An 8,020-nucleotide genomic window follows, 5' to 3' on the forward strand; every position below is an offset into this window, starting at 1 on the left:
GACCCGTTATCACACACTTAACAAGTCGAAGCTGCTGACCATCAGGCAGCATATTGTTGAGAGAATACGGATACTATCTGACGCTAAGAGAAGTCTAGAGCGCAGGGAGAGGTGGATCAGAGAAAATCAACAGTTTCTCTCTGACCCATCTCGACTTTTCCAAGACCCTCCTGTTACTGTCGAACACCCACCCAAACCAGAGGAGGTCGAAGTATTTTGGAGAGAAGTCTACGAAGTTCAGCATAGACTAGACGAAGACTCAGGAAATATAAATAGCTTCAAGGAGTTATGTGTTGCCCTCATAACACCTGATGAAGAAAGCCCACCCATCACTACCGAGAAGGTGAAAAAAGTATTGAGAGGGATGAAGAACTATTCCACACCGGGACCAGATTGTATTAAAACCTTCTGGTGGAAGAAGTTTTCTTCAACCCACCAGCATTTGGCCCGTATTTTCACCTCATATTTGAAGTCGGAAGAGCCGATTCCAGAGTGGTTGGTGGAAGGGCGCACAATACTCCTGCCGAAAACAGGCAACTTAGCTGACCCAAAGAACTACAGGCCAATAACTTGTCTGAACACGCTTCATAAGATATTCACAGCTATCCTAAATGATAGGATTGTTCGGGCAATTGAACCTGTGTGGCAAGAAATGTAAGAACAACGAGGCTCCAAGAAAGGCGTAGCCGGATGTCGGGAGAACCTGCTCATCGAAAGATGTGTCTGCAAAGATGCAGCATTCTACCAGCTTGACCTATTGATGGCCTGGATTGATTATCGGAAGGCTTTCAATTCTATATCACATAGACTTATCATCTGTCTTTTGGAAATCTTAAAGGTTCATCCGCGAATGGTTGGGTGCATAGAGAGACTGATGCTGCTTTGGAAAACCAGATTTACTATCACATCTGGAAAAAATCGTGTGACAATTGACAAGGTTACGTTTTAGAGAGTTGTCTTACAGGGCGGCAGCATGAGCCCACTCCTCTTTTGCCTTACATTATTGCCACTATCTCTAGCACTGCGCCATTCCGACGGGTACTTGTGCAGCAAGCCTGCAGATCAAAAGTACAAGGTCACTCATGTATTTTACATGGACGATCTTAAGATCTATGCTAAAAACAGAGAGCAACTGCATCTAGCTCTGGGGATTGTCGAACGATATACTAAGGAAATTGGAATAGAATTTGTATTAGATAAATGCGCCAAGGTTTATTTGAAGCGAGGAAAACTTAATGGCATCCCTGAAGATCCTGAGCTCGTTGATAGAAGCGCCATACGACATCTTTTTGATGGAGAGACTTATACATACCTGGGCGTGCTACAGAGCCGCATTCAGGATGCGACATTTATAAAGCATACTCTCCGAAGCAGATACAAACGTCTTATCCGACAGATTTGGTCTTCCGAACTGTCGGAGAGGAACAAAGTATCTGCAACGAACATGATTGCCGTCCCGTTCCATGGACGAAGAACGAGCTCAGATCTCTTGATATCGGGAAAAGAAAGGTTATGCACATGAAAAAAAGCATGCATCTTAAGTCTTCCGTTCCATGACTGTACATCTCACGCCGTCAAGGGGGTCGCGGAATATTGAGTCTTGAATGTCTTTACAACAGGATTATTCTGGGTACAGCAAATAGAGTTGCAAATGGAAGAGACCCTCTTCTCAAAATGGTCAGGAATCACGAAGAAGTGGGCAAAGGAGCATTTCAATACAAAGCAGCGGAGGAGGCTGCTGAAGCAGTCGGACTTGACTTCAGTATTAGGGGTGAGCAAAATGCATTAAATCTAATCTATCTCGAGTACTCACTCCTGAAAGCCCGGATTAAGAAAGCAGAAGAGAAAAACTTTCGTGAACAGCTCCTCGATAAGGGGATGCACGGTATCTTCCACAGAAATGTGAAGGATCAGTCAATGTCTTGTGAGCTAACGTTTGCTTTCCTTAAATCGCCCGGATTGTAGTCTGGTACAGAGGGTTTCATTTTTGTATGCCAAGACGGTGTCATTTCCACCTTAACATACCGTCGCCACATTTTGAGCCAAGACATTCCCGATGATAGCTGCAGGGCGTGCCATGCACACCCCGAGCCTTTAGCTCACAAACTATATAATTGTCCAACTCAAAAAATTATAATTGTCCAACTCAAAAAAGATCTATTATTTTGTAATGAATCCTTTTTTTATGAAAAGCGTAGTTTTGATTTTAATCGACAAAAAACAGAATAACAAATAAAAAATGCATTTTTCCCTTAAAAAAATGATAAAAGGTATGGTTAAAATTAATAGGCGAAAGTTTTCCGCACAAAAAGGATTAAAAAATTTGTTATTAATCATTTTCATACGACGAATATCATCTCTTTCAATCTTAAAAAATAAGACTGAGGCTATTGAGACCATTTTCTGGTATGCTGCGATTTGTTGAATTGATGCACATATGATTTCAGCCAAAGAGGGAAGAATTTGAAAAATATTTTTCAAGGTAAAGTGAAGAAATAGTCGCATTAGCGAATAATCCTAAAAAAATCATGCATTCAGGTTACTTTTTTTTAAATAGTGGAAATATATGATTGAAACCCAAATTACTTAAATCTAGTAAAGCACCAATTGATCTTGTCAGGGCCACGATCAGGCTCCCCGACCAGCTCCCGGCCATGCTCCATTGCTGAACGCTGGCCAGCGCAGCGTGACGATGCTGGCCGGTTTCCAAGCAGAAACTCCAGCCACAGCCCAACTTAAAGTCAGGCTCCCTGGGAAGCTGCCAGGTTAAAGCCAGGCTCTCAAGCCGTAGAATGGCCAGCCCTTGGCCTAAATTTCCACCTGCGAGTAATTTGGTTATGGTGGATTTCTTGTTGTTAAAACAGACGTAGTTTCATTGTCCACAACCACGTCTCACGACCGTAAGATAGGTCGTTACAGTCTGTAACGGAATCAATATCCGGAAAAAGTTTCGTGCACCCTGAGAACACGGAGCGATCCAAGGACTAACGCCTTCTGCATTTTTCCCGCGATTATTTTAGCATATTGTTGACACGCAGAGATGCTTTTTAGGCTATTGACGAGTGAAAGCTTGGCACCTCCAAGAGGGCCGATGATAAGGATGATTAGTTTAACAGAATATTCGGCGTATAATCATTGCAACTCCCTTTCTTTTCATTCTACTTGGCGATGATGTTTCTGTCAGCTGGTGCCGAAAATTCGATAATGAACATGGTTCGCTTCTCAAAGTCAGGAAGAAACATGTCTGGTCTCGAGGGTGCAACAGAAACAATTGTCGAGAATATAAAGTTCCAGTATATGTGGCACTTCCCATTCACGGCAATTGACTCTATTTCCCCAAGAGCATTTAGAAGAGCGATATTAAGGTTAATGCCGTAAGAATGACAGTGATGGTAACAAAGCACTCTTAGTGCCGCATTGCGCCTTTGGATGTAGGTCGTTCTCGCATGAGTTGGACAAATAGATAGTATGTGAGCTAAATGCTCGGGGTGTGCATGGCACGCCCTACAGTTATCATCGGGAATGTCTTGGCTCAAAATGTGGCGACGGTGTTTTCAGGTGAAAATGACACCGTCTTGGTATGCCAAAATGAAACCCTCCGTACCAGACTTCAATCCGGGCGATTTAAGGAAAGCAAACGTTAGCTGACACGACATTGACTGATCCTCTACATTTCTGTGAAAGATACCGTGCATCCTCTTATCGAGGAGCTGTTTACGAAAGTTTTTCTCTTGTGCTTTCTGAATCCGGGCTTTCAGGAGTGAGTACTCGAGATAGATAAGATTTCATGCATTTTGTTCACCCCTAATACTGAAGTTAAGTCCGAGTGTTTCAGCAGCCTCCTTCTCTGCTTTGTACAAAAACGCTCTTTCGCCCACTTATTCGTGATTCCTGACCATTTTAAGAAGAGGATCTCTTCCATTTTCGACTCTATGTGCTGTATCCAGAATAATCCAGTTGTAAAAACATTCAAGACTTAATATTCCGCGACCACCTTGACAGCGTGAGATGTACAGTCGCGGAACAGAAGACTTAAGATGCATGCTTTTGTGTATGTGCATAACCTTCCTTGTCCTGATATCGAGGGATCTGAGCTTGTTCTTCGTCCATGGAACTACTTCAAATGAATATAGTACTACCGGGATGGCAAGCATGATCGTTGCAGATACTTTCTTCCTCGCCGACAGTTCGGGAGACCAAATTTGCCGGATGAGACATTTGTATGGGCTTCGGAGAGTATTTTTTATAGATGTCACATTCTGAATGCGGCTCTGTGGCACGCTCAGGTATGTATAAGTCTCTCTAGCGCAAAGGTGTCGTATAGTGCTTCTATCAACGAGCTCAGGATCTTTAGGGATGCCACTAAGTTTTCCTCGCTTCAAATAAACCTTGGCGCATTTATCTGACCCAAATTCCCTTTCAATTTCCTTATTATATCGTTCGACAATCCCTAGAGCTAGATGTAGTTGTTCTTTGTTTTTAGCATAGACCTTAATATCGTCCATGTAAAATACAGGAGTGACCTTGTACTTTCGATCTGCAGGTTTGCCGCACAAGTACCCATCGGAATGGCGAAATGCTAGAGATAGTGGCAATAATGTATGGCAAAAAAGGAGTGGGATAATGGTGTCGCCCTGAAAGACACCTCTCTGAAAGGTGATCTTGTTAGCTGTCACACGATTTTTTTCAGACAAGATAGTAAATCTGGTTTTCCAAAGCGGCGGCGATCTTTCTATGGACCTAGCGATTTGCGGATGAACCTTGAAGCTTTCCAAAAGACAGATGATAAGTCTATGGGAGGTCGAATCGAAAGCTTTCCGATAATCAATCCAGGCCATCGATTAGTCTCGCTGGTAGAGTGCTGAATCTTTGCAGACACATCTATCGATGAGTAGGTTCTCCCGACATCCCGCTGCGCCTCTCTTTGAGCCTCGTTGTTCATGCATTTCTTGCCATACAGGTTCAATTGCCCGAAAAATCCTATCATTTAGGATCGCTATTAATATCTTATACAGTGTATCTTATACTGTGAAATTATTGAATGAAAAAATGTAATTTTTTGATTTTCCATTGTTTTGTATACTGTGAAAATTTGATTTTTTTATTTTTTTTAAAAATTCAAAAAGTGGTTATGATAACCTTGGAAAGCATTTAAAAATCAAATTTATAAACAACAAAAATCGAGCTTCTTAGTTAAAAATTCAATTGTATTTTTTTTCAATTCTTGTTTTTGACTTGAAAAATCAACAATTTAATTCTGAGTTTTCGTCTTTCTTGACATCAAACGAACTACGCACATTCCTTAAAGAGAAGTGATTTCGGTGAATTCAATGGGTGTGTTATATGTTGCGTAGCTCGACATCTCAAAGAAATGTTTCCGTGGGCGCAAAGCCCAAAACCTCCTGGGTTCTGAGATAAGGCCCGCTAAAGTGCGTATCACCGGGTATCGGCTCTCTTGAAAATTAAAGTTGATTGTAAAATTCTTGATCTAAGGCTTGCTGTTCAACTCAAATGCAAGGAGTATTTGAGACCTTGACATCAATGTCAAGGTCAAAATAGGTTGCAAAGTCGAACTTAAACGCCTTAGTCATCGTTCGTCTAGCAGTCTTTGTAGTTATAATGTTAATTTGTATTATTTTTTCTGATTTCATACTGCGAAGTTGTAAAAACTTTTATATTTTTTTGTATTTCAGTCTACTGTAGAGTTAATTTCGCGATTATTACGACTATAACATATTCACAATTCATTCCTTTCTAGTATATTTTCTTCATTCATCAAATCTGTATTCTTCACTATTCACTATAAATTCACCTATTCCTGCATCATCGTCATTATTATTCCTATTTATGACATCCTGGATGTATTGGAGGAACGCTATACTGGGATATTTCATGTGCTGTTGATGCCAATCCCAACCAAGGATCCACAAGATACTCGCGACATGAACACAACAACCCAAAATGCCTTACCCATCATTGCAGGTACAATAATATCATAACATATCTTTGTCTCCGTTTCCCTGTTGATGATGTTCAACTTTTCCTTTTCCAAAAGTTATTCATAGCTGATAGCGAGTTGCATTTCTGAATCGAGAGTAGATTCTGATCCTCATAAAGCCTGGTAAATCTCTGTTTCTATCAAGTTTAAAGGTACCGGTACTCTTATGTTTTAATGGATCCTAAGCATATGAAGGAGCTAATTCAAGTTGGTATACGCCTGAGGTCAGTTGACGTAAATATTGAACATCTAATCGAGGAAACTCAGGAACGTGTTCCTCTCTCAAACTTTCCTACGTGGTGGGGCTGAGATATTAAGAAATAGGTTCATTTAGAAAGTATTTATGCTTGTGCTAATACTAAATAACCAAACTACTATATTTTGTTGTACAAACTTCCAATTATTTATTGAGCTACTTCAAAAGAGTTTTTCTCTCGGTTCCAAGATCCAAGAAGATCGAGTTGGTTTGAAAGGTATAATACGATTACAAGTAAAAGAATCGATGCCGCCAGTGTCAGTATGAACCTGTCACGTGACCAGATCAAACTTGATTGAAGGGAAAGAGTGAGATACAAACCATTTAGCTAATTCAACCAAATTACCCGAAACCACTTTTTCTAAAGAAATGTGCGGGATCCTTTGTCTAAGTCATCTCTTTATGTGAAAATTTCGCTTTGTTGGTTAAAAATGCGACTGTCTGGTAAACAGTTAATCTGTTTTAATTGAAAATTAAGTTTTTGCTTGACACTTCAATTTCTTTGTAGAAAATTAGTATTTTTATTATTAAAAAAATTGCACTATAGTATTGCCCTACTTTTTGAAATTTATGTTACTATTCACAGTATTTTGAATTTCAATATAATTACGAGGTACGGAATTTAATCTTAAAATTTAAAATTTATGAGATATTTGCCTGCGTCGCTATTTTTTTGTTCTATTTTTAGGCTATTTATCAGTCTGCGAGAAATTCGAGAGAATGGCAAGATTAGAACTATTTACAAAAGTAATTTATTTTATCTCGCTTTCTTAATAACGAACGTAATTGCAAGTCATTTTCAGCTGTGTTTGAATAAAAAGAAAAGCATATTGGAAAACTTGTAAATAGGATGCCTTATCTTGACTACAATCACGCATTCACAATGATTTGCCTATTAATGGTGACATTAGAATTGTTTACAACATATATTTCTTTTACCTTGCTTTCTGTTTTTAACTTACCCAATTTTTCAGGAAGACTTAACGGAACCTATTTTGTCAATAGGTAAATAGGATATTACTATAGATAATTCTAATGTTTGCATTGAAAATCAATAAAATTTAAAAGTGTGATTTGGTGAATGTAGCACATCCTATTTACATTTTTCGAGATATTGCCCTTCTTTTGTCTCAACATAGGTGCAAAAGCCACACAATCGCGTTCGCTCATAAGGAAGTAAGGTGAAACAAATAAATTTTGTAAAGAATTCTAATGTTTATGTTGTGATGCAGACTTATCGTACTTCCAAGATCAAAAATATTGCATTGGTATTTTTGTAATAAACTTGTAAATGTTACACAATTGAATTTTTTTATCGAACCCTTCTATTTGCTACTTATAGTTTTTCTTTCCCATTCTTTTAATTAAAATACACCTTATTTAGCCCGAAGCAATTCATATATTTTATGAGATATTTTCACTGAGTAGCTCTGAGGATGTTCTTTTAATTTTATAAGTTTTTCATATGTTTGGGGAAAGTTTTACAGATTTTTCAGTGCATTCAGCGAAAGTAAATAAAAATTTTCCATGCTTGAGACGTATAATTTCCCATGGATTTTTTATCCCTGAATCCAAATTCAAAAGGAAAATCCTTCTTTCACGTCAAGCTAAAACAATAATTGAGTTTGAAAATACGAGGGTAGTTCAATAAGTCCTTAGAACGTCCAACATATGGCGCGCGAATCGCTCCAAATCATCTGTTTTCAGTCAGCACCACTCCCGACTAGATATATGGTGCAGTCACAGTCCACATCTTCTGAGTTTAC

Source organism: Belonocnema kinseyi, chromosome 9 (assembly GCF_010883055.1).
Source record: "Belonocnema kinseyi isolate 2016_QV_RU_SX_M_011 chromosome 9, B_treatae_v1, whole genome shotgun sequence".
Taxonomy (NCBI): Eukaryota; Metazoa; Arthropoda; class Insecta; order Hymenoptera; family Cynipidae; genus Belonocnema; species Belonocnema kinseyi.